Source organism: Rhamphochromis sp. 'chilingali' (genome assembly GCF_963969265.1).
Source record: "Rhamphochromis sp. 'chilingali' genome assembly, chromosome: 20".
Lineage (NCBI taxonomy): Eukaryota > Metazoa > Chordata > Actinopteri > Cichliformes > Cichlidae > Rhamphochromis > Rhamphochromis sp. 'chilingali'.
This window is the reverse complement of record NC_137947.1, coordinates 6,467,188-6,482,764: the sequence shown is the minus strand read 5'-3', so window position 1 is coordinate 6,482,764 and position 15,577 is coordinate 6,467,188. Positions and strand designations below refer to the sequence as shown.

At 41.0% G+C, this 15,577-nt stretch overlaps 1 long non-coding RNA gene across 1 annotated transcript; it reads left to right on the top strand.

The window, feature by feature from the left end:
- The first annotated feature begins 377 nt into the window (after positions 1 to 377).
- LOC308388638 lies at positions 378 to 3,883 on the top strand. Its single transcript, XR_013970143.1, has 3 exons — positions 378 to 1,960; positions 2,067 to 2,152; positions 2,254 to 3,883. It is a non-coding gene; the product is annotated as an uncharacterized lncRNA (long non-coding RNA).
- The last annotated feature ends 11,694 nt before the right edge of the window (positions 3,884 to 15,577 follow it).

The following is a 15,577-nucleotide window of genomic DNA, read 5'->3' as shown; positions in this document are numbered from 1 at the left end:
AGATCATTCTCTCACATAACAGACAAATATTTGTGAAATTATGATACATTTCTGAATGTATTTTTAAAATCTAAATATGCATATGTACAAAAAAAATATATTTAAAAAACAAGTAAATTGTGTTTTACTATATTTACAGTGATGTTATGTTATTTTACCTTTGACATGTAAAATCACAGTCTACTTATGTAAATTTAGAATAGAATAGAATAGAATTCAGCTTTATTGTCATTGCACATGCACAGGTACAGGGCAACGAAATGCAGTTTGCATCCATCCAGAAGTGCTTTAGTGATATAGATATATTACAATATATATTAGCAATAATATAGATATGTGAGTATATTACAGAAATGGGTCTATTATGGTATGTTACAATGTACACGGTATGAAGTATGTTGTGAATATTCTATAACTATAAGTATGTACAGGCTGTAGTGAGTACAAGCTATGTACAGGATATGAACAGGATATAAATATGAAAAACTATACAGAATATGAAATAAATAACTTTACAGAATCTGGGATATACAGCTATACAGAAATGGGAACTATGCAAGTTGTAAACAGTTGTAGGATTAAAAATTATCGAATGTACAGAATGATTATTTACACAGAGCTATACAGTAGTGCAGTTAAGACAAGTGAAATATAATTCCTACAGAGGCTATATAAAGTGCTAGTGGTTGTGAGTGGTGGTTCAGTCCATGTTATTATTGTGTGTTTGAGGGTACAGTTGTCCATTGTGGGTGTGTGTATGTTCAGTCCATGAGTTTAACGTGGGTCAGATGTCAGGAGGCAGAGTTCAGGAGTCTGACAGCTGTGGGGAAGAAGCTGTTCCGGTACCTGGTGGTCTTAGTCCGGAGGCTCCTGTGGCGCCTCCCAGAGGGCAGGAGGGTGAAGAGTCCATGTGATGGGTGACTGGGGTCTTTGATGATTTTCCCAGCCCTTTTCAGACACCGCTTCCTGTAGATGTCTTTTATTTAATGATATTCTAGAAAGACAGTACAAAACTGTAAAATATACAGTAAGATACTTTGACATTACTATTTTTTGGAACAGTGTAGCTGTTTTCTCTTAGGACTTGTCCAGCAGAATTAATGAATACCTGTTTTCACGGTTCTGCTTTGATGGCTGCTTTAGCAAAGTCGCTAAGTGCAGAACTACCTAAGAGTTCTTGGCCATAAAGATATTCAAGATCGCCAATGAGTTCCAGAAGCCCAACAGAGAGGTGGGTCATTCTTGTCCACCACGCTTCATCATAAACATTAAATGTTATTTTTCTTTATTTCATGCCCAGTGTCTCATATTTTCTTTCCAGCTGACCATGCTGAAAAACATCAGCGGGCGTGACCCTCTGAGTATTGGTCGGTTCTTTGAGGACTTTCAACAAAAAGGCACACTTGTCTAGTATTGCTAGACATGAAAGGCTACACGCGGATTTAGACATATTAGAAAAGAAGCTACCCCGCAATCCACTCTCCCTTCATGAGATTAAACCCATAACATAGCAGGTATCATCAGTCTACCACAAAGCACTGTCTGCTAATGTAGGGTGCAAATGTGCATGCTTGAACATATTTGAACAACACAGTCTAATTTTTCCTTTGTCCGTGCGACTGTTTTCTGCGCTCAACTCTCTGAAGAATGCTGGCATCAAATATTAAACCCAGCAATATCATGCTGGTAAACCAGGAAGTCCAACCATTCACAGTTAAACTAAATTCTCAATAAGCCATAAAAGCTGCTGATGTGGAACAAAGCTACATCATACAGCCTGTTGGATACCGGTTTGTTTCCAGATTTGTGTTCTAACTTCGGCTACGTTTGGTTCCTTGTGGATAATTTGATCTGATGTCAATAACTCTTATCAATATGCAAACATTTGCAGGAAGTCATTCTAATCACTACTTCTTGTTTTCCACTCTCAGATCTCCTGAGGTTTTCATGTGGACTCCAGGTCTGCAATGCTGTCCTGAAATGCACAAATCAAAGGATATTTTCCTTTTCTCTCTGTGTTTTTGATTTTTTTTAAAGTCTTCTCAAATACATTCTCTACTTTTTAGATGTCTGAAGCGTACCGACTGGGACTGGATTCCCACTTCAGAGAGGCAAAGCGACTGAGTTCAAAAGTCTGTATGACCTGGTGGTGGTAGGTAGTCCTTGTACTGTGGATGTAAAATTGAATTTAACTCATCTGTAAGTCAGGAAGTGGGTGTTTTAAATATACATGAAATATGTCTCCAAATGCAGCTGTACCCAGATGTGGAAACATATGAGGACAAGATAAAGTTTGTCAGCCTGCTGGAGATGCTGCTGCATCTGAATCCTCAAAGGAGAACTACACCAAGTGATGCGCTGGCACACCCGTGTTTGAGCACCTGTAAATTGTGTGATGCCACCAGTTTTGAGTGAATGATTTTCTGTGTGTATTGCCTTTTGGTTTACACTTCTGCAGTGAGATTAAAGTTTCGTCATCCAGTGACATAATCTCAGGTACCCTTAGTGTCCCCACCACTGGTGAAATCGGCAGGAGAAGGCAAGACCAAAACAACTAAAGAATCAGCCTCAGATTGTGCCACAGTTTTGGCTCACGCTGCTACAGATGATGCCGCAGTTGGATCTGAAATGACTTGCAGAAACAACGCCGTCTCAGCTGCTCAAGAAGCCTCAGAGAGCGCTGCCAGATTAACGGATGACTCTGCCTCTTCAGAGGAAGATTTGGGTGAGGCTCTAAGAGCAGCATGAAACGAGCCTGCACATTTGAACCACGCCCATGATGTGTGGCACTGCTTCAGCTGTCAGGAACGGTCTTCATGTTCTCAGCTTCAAAGGTTAACAATGAGTCACATGAAGTTGACAAAGGTGCAGTTGCCAACGGTTCCGCAGATTGAGCCTCACCTGAAGCAAATGATGCTTCACCCACACTGGGCGAAGTTATCTGTGACCCTACTATGGACAGAAATGCTCGGACTGAAAGCAGTTAAAAAAATGTTTGGACAGGATGTTTAGATCTCCATACTGCTGTGGCAATAAGTCAACATAATCATTCAATGTTTTTCTCATATTCCCACAAATTAATACAAATATTAACTTACAGGCCTTGAGTTGTCTGACCTGGTAACTGAAAAAGTAGTCGCATAGCAACAGCCTCAGCAGATGCAGTGACAGCAGTTGTAGCAGGAGGAGCACTTGTGTCAGCTTCACTATAACACCAATGCTGTAGTTTTAGTAGCTTTAAGTTTTGAAACTGAAAAAAAAATCATCAATAATCATTTGCCTTTAATATATTTCCTCAAAAAGTTTAATTACTTTACAAAATTATTTAAATTTAAATCAACTGCTGCAAGCTAATCTTTATCAGAAATGTAACTTATGTAAAAAAAAATATTATTATTTATCTGCAGTTAAAAAATATAACAAATACAAATATCTCAACCCCCATGTATACATCTCTTTGGAACTAAAAAGAGACCATTTTTGTGCCTGATATCACAAAAAAAAACCTATAAAACAAATGGAATTGTGTGTTGTGGTAAGGTCATTAATCCACTTCAGCACCTAGAAATAAATATATTATGCATGCCTGTTTGTGATTAGTTACGGGTTGTTCAAAGTAAGTTGTTTAGGCTTGAATTTGTTGTGTAGCCTATAAAGGTAGCCAAGTGTATAGGCTATAATTATACAGGAATTCCTCTTCCAAACAGTAAGTCATGGTATAAATGCACTCTGTTTTTTCAGACAAAATTACAGTGGGAGTTGAGATAATGCCCCCTTGTTGGTGGCCTGTCCAGCACATATGCTCTGACATCTCTGACTCTCTGACTGTGCTTGATATAAAAGATGTATAGCATGGCGCACCCAATTTCAGTAACATAAATAATGTGAAAACTTTTTCCACCACTCTCCTTTGGTAACACACAAACACCAACCATTTGCAGGTCTACTGACTGCAAATAAAGTCTAATTCCTCTGTACTGAAAAAAAGACTTCACACACTGAATTTCACGTACTTGTTCAGGATCTAATAGGGGAATGCATTCAGAGTCTTCCAGAATGTTAAATCTTCTTTGGTTACGTCTTTAAACACAGTGGCGTGGTTGTTAGCATTGTTGTTTCACAGATTCAAATCTAAGATTTGGTCAAGACATGCAGATAGTGGGGTTAGCTTATTTGGTAATTCTAAATTGCCCATAGGTGTGAATGCGAGTGTAAATGGTTGTCTGTGTGAGTTAACCCTGCAACAAACTAGCATTTCTTGCCCTGTAGCAGCAGAGATAAGGTCAGGCCTGACTAGTCCTGAAGAGGGTTTATGGAGTGGTCACATTCTTAACAAAAAGTCAAAATACCAAGAATAAACACTAAAAGACATTACTGGGTAAGTAAAGCAGTGTAGGGGGCAGCAAGCAATCAAAGCTAAAGTGGTCCGCTTGCTCTTATATGCTATTTGTGCGCTTTTCCGGACCAAAATAAACTGACCGCAAATGGATTCAGACCCATCACAAGTGTCACTGAGAGCCAAACATTTGCGTTTACAGCTGCATTACATGGCGCCATTATTATGGGTAGAACACTATCCCAAATCTCAGAGGGGCACTAACATTTGATTGCAGCGCACCATTAATGAGCACAAGGTCGCGCAGAGTCCAGGGTGAAATAGGGTCCTGTCGTAATTTTCACTTTATAAGAAGTCCTCTGACACCTGCTAATTGACCTACATGAGAGTCAAAAAAAAAAAAAAAGGAAACCTTGTTTTTCTGGGTGGCTAGGTGGTTAATCAGCCTTGGCTGCAGATGTGTTATTTCTGATAGCATTGAAACTTTAGGATCTTTTCTTTTTTTTTTTCAAACCTCAAGGCGGTCCCTCGACCAGCTGGCCCCTACCCACTGGCAAACACAATGCCTCCCCCTCCTTTTCCTTTTTCTCTCTCAGCTGCAAGCCGTGTGCTGCTACTGACCCTAATCCCAAACCGCTGCTGTCACTTCTGCTTAGCCAGCGCTCCTGATTACACTACAGGGGTATGCCATAAAAACCCACTTTCCCCAGTTTCTTCAACCCAACACAAGGACCAGCTACTTCAGATGAAACGCGATATCAGAGATTTCAATAACATAGCTTTTTCTCTCTCTCTCTCTTTTGCTGCTGCTGTTGCCACTCCTTGTCCTTGCTCCCTTTCGTCCTGCTTTCGCTGGCAATTGTAACAGCTTCTCTGCAGGAACAAAGGCAGCATATGAATTTCAGGTGGTGTAGAATTGCTTTCTCTGTGTTTTTTTTTCTTTTAACCCTTTGACATTTCACACCTTTCTATGCCTGCCTCTTATAAGAAGCCATTTTGAAACGTTATATAAATTAAAAACTACACAAGCGTGAAGGATACGCCCTCGCTACCCTTAAATATTTGAAGAGTATGAGCATAACATCTGGAGAATTCAAAATTCTGTGAAAAACCTTCTATTGAGCTGAGTTACCTTGATCTTCACCTTGGCATATTTCGGTATTACACTTTCCATTTATGGGAGAAAAAGCAGAAAAATGCTATCTTTGAAAGGGTACTCGGTTTAAAAAAGAAACCCCAAACTCGGTTGATCAAAAACCGCCCAACCATTCTGAGTATCTTTTGAAATCTGTGCCTTATTCCTTAAAAATATCTTCTTAGTTAAACATAATCAAGCGCTTGATGATTCAATGGGATCAAACAGACGAGGTTCTGTGCAGTAAACACTTGACTGCTAGATTGAAAGCTAGTCCTCTGGTGGAGCTTGGTTCAGTGGTTTGACTTTTTTTTCCCTCCTTAGTTTGTGTCTCGTGATTCATGGGAACACCACTTAAAGTCAGAAAACAATGAATGCTTATTTTATGGGAAGTACACTTTCAAGAGATACAGTAGCTTTTTGGACCTCAGGAAGTACAAAGGCTTGTGACAGGGGCGATTTGCTCTGTACAACTGTTGATCCTTTGACAGGGAGCACTTTTTTGGTACCCTTGTACATAACAGAGGCTAGTTTTGAACATCTGCTGACAGTTCTTTAATCTGAAACTCCGGGACAAATGGTGCACATGTGTACCTTCCCAGCCCTCAAAAACATACAGATAGTGACTTCAAGGTCTGATCATTATTCCTAGGTCAGGGGTCGGCAACCTGCGGCTCCGGAGCCGCATGCGGCTCTTTAGTCCTTTTAGTGCGGCTCCGCGTGGTTTGGGGAAAAAAAATTGTTTTAAGTAATTAGCTGAAGTGTATTTTATTTATGTTAGTTTTTTTTAACTTGTAGTTCTAAATTGGAAGATTATTCTGATATTGAAATATAAATACAAAATTATATTCTATTATTTTTTGATCACTCAAAATAAGCGTCACACTTGCGGAAGCCGGTATACCCGCCGAAACGCCGTGCATTTATCGAGACTTTCAACCCCAGGTAGGCAAAGTCAGCAACTATTCTCCACCGTGAACTATGTTAAAAACAAACACCGCTCGCGCCTCACAGATGACAGCTTACAGTCCTGCGTAAAGATGAAAGTGACTTAGACGCTGTGCGCAGAGGTTCAGGAGCAGAAGTCCCATTGTAAACATATAATAATAATAATGGATACTTTATTGATCCCCATGGGGAAATTACTTGTTTTTCTCTGCATTTGACCCATTCACTCAGTGAAGCAGTGGGCAGCCCACTAAGCAGGCGCCCGGGGAGCAGTGTGTAGGGACGGTACCTTGCTCAGGGGTACCTCAGGGTAGCCGTTAAGTGGATTCGAACCGCCGACCTTCCGATCATGGGGCGACCACTTTACCTACTGAGCTATCCCTGCCCCCCCTAATATCACGGCAGACCCGACAATGTTTCCATGAACATGCTTTTCAGCATCTCTTTATTGACCACTTTTCACACACGGTTGCTGTACGCATACAGCCGGTGTTAAAGCTCACAGCCCAACACATACCAACACAACGGCATAGATAGCACAGATGTTAAGGCGGCGAGGCGTGATTGCAGGTGGCGCTCAGGTGCGTCCGCCTCATGCCTTCCCCTCCAAACAGTCTCCGCCTGCAAGCACATCAGGCGGCACAATGCTATAATTCTTTGATTAACACGCAACTTTTCTTTGGAGAGAACTCTGACAGTTCTCTCCTCAGTTTCAGTGCCCTGGTCTGCCATAGCTCCCTCCGCCCAGTCCCTGCATCCCATCGTCACAGTGATCTGTCATAGTTTAGTTATTGTTTTAGTCTCTCCTGCCTCAGACGTCTAGTTTATGTTCCGCACTAAATTTAGTTTGAGTTTTTAGTTTCCTTACCACTACAGACGTTGTGAATAAAGATTTTTTGTTACACCGCACTTCAAGCCTCCGGTTTTGAATCTGCGCTTGAGTCCATCCCATTTTCACAGGCCACTGTGCCATGACAGCAAAGTTTAAACTGCATCCACGACAGAAACGGCCACATTATGGCAATAACAGAACTTCAGCTATTTGAAAGCATCTGCACAGACAGCATGGTAAGAACCCAAACTGATGTTAAAGCTGATTGCATGACGACCCCAGTCAAGCAGCCAGAGCCTGATCTTCAACAGGTTACAAATACAGTGAGGATAAGCAGTCTGGCTTGCTGCCCCCGTTTCTATCTGTTCATTATCTCTTTGGAGTTTGGGCTCATTTTAAAGTTTTCTTTGTGTTGTCGGCTATGTGTTCATATGTAAATACAAAAGAAAGATCCTGTGTGAGTCCTGATTAGGTTCAGGATTTATGTTGCTCTTGCCTAAGGTTTAACTGGTAATTAGGTGACAATGCATTTCAGGTTATTTTACAGTATAAGAAGAAACTAATGCAAAGAGTAGTGCAACAAATTACTCTCTCAGGTGAGTAATTAATTATTAATTAATTACATTATTTTAATAAAATTAAAGAGTAATGTGTAATACATTACTTTGTGTAATGACCCCAACACTGGTCATAACCATCACCATAACCATCTGTTCCTAATGTCACTATATACGATAAAAAGATCATATAAAATGATTTGAGTGGTCACATTCACCTAACACGCGAGAGAGCTTCCATATAACACCAGGAGGAGACACTAATCCCTGCGAAGGTTGCATCAGCAACCTGTGCAGAATTGTGTATGCAGATCTATGCACTGTGGTGACCCGTTGCAAATAAAAGTGCTTCTTGAACAGAAACTTTATTTTGGTAGAAAATCCAGCAAGGACATCCCAGCATAGTTGAACAATATACATCCAGCAGGCAGTCAAGCTGCATCTCAGACATACAGATTTCAGTTTGGAAGCTATGCTGCTGCTACAGGACTGAATAAAGCCCCAGAAAAGCCAGACTGTTGCAAATACCTGTGTAAATCCTGCTTTAGTTGCTGATGTGTTGTCTACTTTTTCACTGGTCTCTTTATTCCTCTGTTTCCGAGCTAACATTTGCTGCTTTGATAAACTGCAGAATAGTCTTTTGACTTCCGACCTTTGACGGTTTTCAGTTAGGTTGAGTGAGTCACTGCAGTTTAGTTATCTACTTTACATTCACGATAATTTAATAGTGGATTTATGCAAATTTCATACATGCACTCGCATATATAACAAAGCCATTTTCACTTGGTTTGCCACTGTTAAAGGCTTGTCTTAAGGACAATATTGAATTATTAAACTTAAGGAAATTAAAGTTAAATCATCTCCCAAACCTGGGAGGAATAACACAAACTTGTTCATTTTCAGGAGAAACAAATGAGCTCAGAAAACTTGCATGTGGAAACAGTTCAGCAGTGGCCAAGAGCTTATAGCTGTGACTTGGTCACTCTGAATGGAGAACACAACCTGTTCTGGAGCGCTGCCAGCTGGAAACTTGTCTAACCTATATGTGAATCCCTCTTTGCTCCATTGTGTCATTCTCATACTGCACATTAATGAGTCATTCTGTGTTACATAAAACAAACAGTAACACCAGTTGCTCTATTTTTGTTTCTCCTACCACGCACTTACCAAAAAGCACACAACTTTGATTCAAAATAGCAACACTCATGTATTTTATACTGAACTAGCTCTAAAATTACTGTTGTACTGAAATTTTATTTTCCTTTTTTAACAGTGGTGATGGGGGGTGAGTTCATTGGCTGTTAAAGTTATCTGACATTTAATGAGCAAAAAGAGAGGACTGGCTTTTAATCCATTAAACTGTTGCATCAATACGCACATCCTAAACAATTTTGAATATCAGCATTTATTTTCTTTGGCTGGTTAGCACTACCCGAATCCTTTGGCCCACATTCAGTGTTATTAATGCTGGACACACAGCATCAAATCACAGTGAAGGCAGCCAAAGCAGGTTACAGGTTTTTCACAAGTCCTGCTGTGAGAATCCTGAGCTTGTGCGTCATCATAGCAGTAGTTCTGGATGGTAAGTCTGATATCTCGCCAGCAGTTAGATCTGGAAGGATTTCTGCATTCCTGTTATAGAGTACTTTTTACTAAAACCGACATTCACTGATTCACACACACAAATTCATACAGCACTAAATTAAATAACATTTTGTCTTTAATTTTGTATTATGAAGCCTATCATTACGTGTAATAGCTATTGAAAAAATCAGCATTTTCAGCTTCCTAAAAATGTTTTTTTATCTCAGTGCTCTCACTAGCCTACCACCAGGCACTTGAAATCAGATTTTGTTGCACCAAATCAGATTTCTAAAGAAAATTGCACAAGCAAATCTGGAAGCAGTTTACCGTTTACAGCAAATTAGCAGTTAGCTCACTACGCTAATGGTGTAAACTATTTTCAGAAGTCAATACCGCAGCAGTTTTCTGGCAAGCACCGCTTCCGTTACTAGCCTTTTTATTATCTGATATGGCCGAAGTTAGGGGTGGTCATCTAGCTCAGTGTTTCCCAACCTTTTGGAGCCACAGCACATTTTTCACATTAGAAAAATCACACAGAACACCACCAAACAAAAATGCCACAAAAAGCATATTGATCATTTTTCCCTGCGCACCAGATATAGTGGAATTGGCTTGGTTTGTCCCCAGTACACCTTTATTGCTTTCTTCTGACCACTACTCATACTAGGGCCTTCATCTGGGTCGGAATTTTCTCCAGGACCCAGGTCAGATTGACTGCTTTTTCTTTTCAAATACTTATCTATTGCTATTATGCGCTGTGTTGTCTCACTCGCAGCATGACTATTGTGTAATTTCTTCTTTGTTTTCTTCTGTTTTACTGGTAGTTGGCAACCCATTTAATTAGTGCAGGTAGTTGTACTGCCCTCTAGTGGAAGAGAATGTAGTTGTTCTGCCCGTTACTCATGCCAATCGCTTAGAGTACTAATCAGGTGGAACCAGATAATCTTCCACGGCACACCTGATCATTTTTCCCGGCACACCTATGTGCCACGGCACAGTCCTTCAGAAACACTGATCTAACCGCTAGCCGTTAGACACAGGTGCTAAAAACTTTTCAGAGGTACCGGTGGATATCTTTTTTTTAGCTGGCATGGCAAATACACAGACACCTTTGAAAATGCAATCACTGAAAGGAAAAACAACAAGGAGGGAAAGGAGAGAGCAACAGAAAACGGGACAAAGCAAGCAAGAGTTAGACAGTGACAAGCATTTGTACGATAGAGACACGATCAAGATTTAAAGGGCTTCAATACAGAGTTACCTGGCATTATATCTACAGATCAGTAAGTAGCAAAACCTGCCTGACATTTGTACAGTTTAGTATTTTCTTGTAAACTTAATATACTACCAAAATGTGTCATTGGCGCTAGACAGACATTCTTAAGATCTTGTCTTGCTTTGTACAGTAGTAATGTTGTAATGCTGTTAGCATTAGCCATGTTGCTAACCATCCAAACAGCTATCTGGACCGGCCCAAAAATTATTTGTGATCTAAAGACAAACAAAAATTTACATTGACCTTCTTCAGGACTGTTTCTGTTTATGGAAAAAACTCTAAATAAACAAATAAATATATATTTCTGCATTAGGTATGCCAACGTGACTATAACATTGGTATGCAAAACAAGTTAAGATCCATGGTCATATTGGTAAATATAAATTGGTAATATAAACGTGAACAGTGCCTTCTGTCACTGCTTAGATAATAAAAAGAGTGTAGGCAGAAGGAAACAGTTGGTCTGCCTGTGTTCAAAGATTAAAATATTCAAACACAGTTAGCTGATTAATACACTGTACATGTGCTGCTACGGTGCGTTGCTTGGAAGGTGAAGCACAGGTTGATATGGACTATAGCTTAACCAGAAGTCAGACATTTTTGTTACAAACTGGTATCAAGGAGTTAAAAAAGAAGAAACATTTACTCATCAGGACTGTTGAAGAATGAGGGGCATGATTTGATTAGATGAGTTTAATTGTTGGAGTGTGTGGCCTGTTGCCTCAATTCTGACCATGATTTTAAAACTCTCCAAGTCAAACACATTTATAAAAGTGCAAATCCAAAACAAGTCCGTAACTCAGTCTGCATGTGTTTATGTGCAAACAATAAGGACACACTGGAAGCCAAAGAGAAAGTTTAAACCAAACTTCCCCCTCTCTGAACACTCCCCTTGCTGCGTTTCATGGTAACAACAGAGGTTCAGAATGTCTAAATGCACTAGACCTATTTTGTAAATGGGAACTGACTAACTGGCATTACTCATGCATAACATTGTTTTTGCAGGACTTGTGGCTTTTTAAAAAAAAAAATAGGTCTCAGCCATAACTCATCTCTGCAGTTTTACCCACTAGAGGTCAGAGATATTTAAACTCATGTGTGACTCACCTGGCTAAGTTGGAGAGTGATCTTCTCCGTGCAATCCTTTATTCCCATCTGATGTTTGATATCACATAGCTCAAACCCAAGTCACTGATCAGGGAAATGCTGAAAACTTGTTAAAAAAGAGGGTGAAAAAAAGGATCCAGGAGCTTCCCAGCTAAACATTTTCAGGTGTCGATGTCATGACTGCATAACCGCCTCTGCAAGACATGATGGAAGATGGAGAAAAGAAAAAAGGGGAGTTTTTCTGAAGAAAGTAGCTGAAATATACATCACAGAATGCTGTTCTTATGAGATCCCGCTGCAGTCTCAGGGGGTGCAGGGGTGGGAGAATGGAAAACACACTCTTTAGTCACAGAGAGATGAAACTCAAACACTGAGCGGCGAGAGATGGCAAGGAATACAGCGGCGCAAAGTGCCTGAATGTAGCGGTGCGTTAGGTGGTAGCGTGAATTTCAATCACGGCGCAGAGTGAAATTAATCAGGGACGTGGAGGGCTCTTGACGATTCCCGCAAAAGTGAAAAAGATCACAGGAACGTCACAGTGCTGCATATTACAGGATCAGGGCTAGACAATCAGATAATCTGCTGCCTGGGATGAGGGAGGTATTATTATGAATGACAATGTCTGTGTGTGAGTGAGCGCGTGCATGTGCATGTCCAGGAATGTTTTTTGTTAATTTGAAGGTATGGATCATAAGGTTCTCAAAGGTGTTCACGTTAGTACCTGATTGATTCCCACATACACATTTCTCTGACACATTCTCCATGAATATTTATACACACATAGATGCATGGTCATGTTACTTGTGCAGCACCGTTCCCTGTGAGTTTTCTGCTCCCCTGTTTGTTTGCCCACCTTTATGCATCTGCAAATGTGTGTGCCTGAGTGAGGGTGTATCTGTGTGTGTTGAAACACCAGAGCTGCTCTGTATTCCCGACTCCCTACTGTGATGCAGAGGCTCCAGACTGAGCTATGACTCATCATGGGCTCTCAGTGAGATCTCTGAGGTCAGACACAAAAGAATACAGGCAGAGAGAGCGGCTCAGAGACATACAGAGAGGCATGGGCTTAACAAACGCTTGGACACTGGCTTGAAATCCACTGCCAGGTATTAACCGTTCCACTAAAATACACCGCATTATACACAGAGTATTTTATGACCACTGACAGGTGAAGTGAATAACACTGATTATGTCTTCATCACATTGACGGTGGGATATGTGAGAAAGCAAGTGAGTATTTTGTCTTATAATTTGATTTGATAAAGCAGGAAAAACAGGCAAGTGTAAGGATTTGAGCAGATCTAACAAGGGCCAAATTATGATGGCTAGAGAACTGGGTCAGAGCGTCTCCAAAACTGCAGTTCTTGTGGGGTATTTCTAGTCTGCAGTGGTCAGTATCTATCAAAAGGAACAGTGGTGAACCAGTGAAAGGATCATGGGTGGCCAAGGCTCACTGATCTGCATGGGGAGTAGATCAGTGTGATCTGGTCCAAGAAACAAGCTACTATAGCTTAAACTACTAAAAAATTTATTGCGGGTTCTGATAAAAAAAAAGGTGTCAAAATTATGGAGTCCCACAAAGGACATGGGAGAGAAAAAAAATAAAGATGAAATGTTTTGACCGCATCCTATGGAGGCCGCCAGCTCAAAGCCAACCGGGAGGTTGAGGCACGATGTCCCGGGAGTGCAGTGTCCCCTTAGGCTGTAGTGGGCCTTGACCTCACGTTAGCTTCGAGATGGTGGGTAACAGACGTCTCTGAAAACATCGGAGCACTTTTGCAAATATGTGATGTCTTGATAAACCGAGCAGATATTTGAAGTTTACACAGCTACATTCATGCCTGAAAAATATCTTAAAAGTTAATTTTGTGACTCAGAACGAATAATATTAAAACTAAGTAGCTGCCACCATTGTTGGAAACGAATTGGCTGGGCTGCGCTTTGAATTCTGGGATAGGTTGGGTCACGAAGGATACACCGACTTGGCCTTCAAATGCGACCTGTGAAGGATGCAGTCAATTTTGCAAGATATCGCAAAAGTTTTGCAAGATCCCAAGTTACTTTTGCAAGATCTTGCAAAACTTCATCTTAATTTTTTTTTCTCCCACGTCCCTTGCGGGGCTCCGTACAGAATACACGATGCATCACAGTTTGTTGCATATGGGGCTGAATAGCTGCAACCCTAGATGTGACTTCGTTGTGTTTGTGTTATAGTAAAGTTGGTTCTGGTTCAACACTGCAAGTGTTTAATCACACTGTAGTGATGTCATGGCTTTGTGACACGGAAACACCGTCACACCACACACCAAACCTTAACCCTAAATCCTCCCTATAGCCCTGTAACCCAAACTGCAATCACATCCTAACCCCCAACACTAACCCCAACCATTACCACTCCCTTTTTTGGATTTTTTCCTGAGTGGACAACAGCAGGTGTTTTTCCAAGTCACACATCAATGGCATCATAACAATGTGATTAATCAGGTGCAATGTTAATCCTGGACAAACATTATTATGTTGATCCAGGAACAACACAGATGCAAGGATATCACATAGACTAGCCGCAGACCAGTCAGGGTGCCCAATCTGAGCAGTGGAAGAAGGTGGCATGGTCAGATGAATCATGTAAAAGGTGGACACAAACAATATTAAGGAGATGTTCATAATGTTATGCACGATCAGTTTAACTATGCTTTTAAAAGAATGTGCATTTTAACAACAGAACATGCAGAACGACAGAAAAGAGAAATGCATCAAGCTTGAAATTAACCAGCTGTGGATTCAAAGTTACCTGATAATACAAACGTTCCATAAGTTGCTATGCATCTGTTTGATAGTGTGGCCCCTCTTTTTTGGACTGCACTGATATTGTGTTCAGTGTGCACTGCCTCCTGAAAGGCGTGGATGGAAGTCTGCAGAGAGCCAGGCAGAGCGACAGACAGCACAGTGGCGTTATCACACAAAACGCTTGTTACATAAACAAGCTCAGAGCCTGCTTCCAATTGGAGCCCAATTACATGGTGTTTGCAGGCCATAGGGAGAAGCACAGATCTCAGGGCAGATAAGGGCTCACTCCTGCACACCCTGCACGGGGGCTCTCAATACAGGCTAAACACTGCCATTCTGCAGTGATCTCACAGATGGGCAAAGTGAGAGGCTGACAGAGGTAGATGCATGTGTGTCTTTGTGTGAGAAGGTGAGAGAGATGGTGAATACGAGGGCGTTCATTCTTGTGTTACAGCTGCACATGACAAGGAGCGGAAAAGCACTTTTTGGGAAGATTTCGTGCTAATAGCGCCATCTGATAAGACTGCTGATGGTGATTGTGTAGAACTGAATGGGTGAAGGTGGCATGACGACCACAGCAGTGTCTGTGATAACCCTTCCTTTGTTTGCATGCATGCAGCGAACTCGGATGACTGCCATATTCGGAGTTCTTGTAACAGTATCACAAAGGGTCTCATCAGCAATTTGTAGAAAAAGTGGGGACACTTTATTTTCACCATTGCATTAGAGCACTTGATGTCTATCAGGAGTCCAGTCTATCACGAGACTCCTGATAGAAGCAGCAGGATGAATGCAGGACTATACTCTCTGCTCAGATTCAGTCAAATGCTGCAAAACTGATTGCACAGAGCTTTACAATGCTATTGGATAATAACCCCAAGTGTAATACAAAAGCAACCCAAGAGTTTCTTAAGGGAAAGAAATGGGATATTCTTCAATGGCCAAGCCAGTCACCTCATCTCCATCCACTAAGCCAATAAGCATGCTTTTTAGTTACTGAAGACAAAACTGAAGG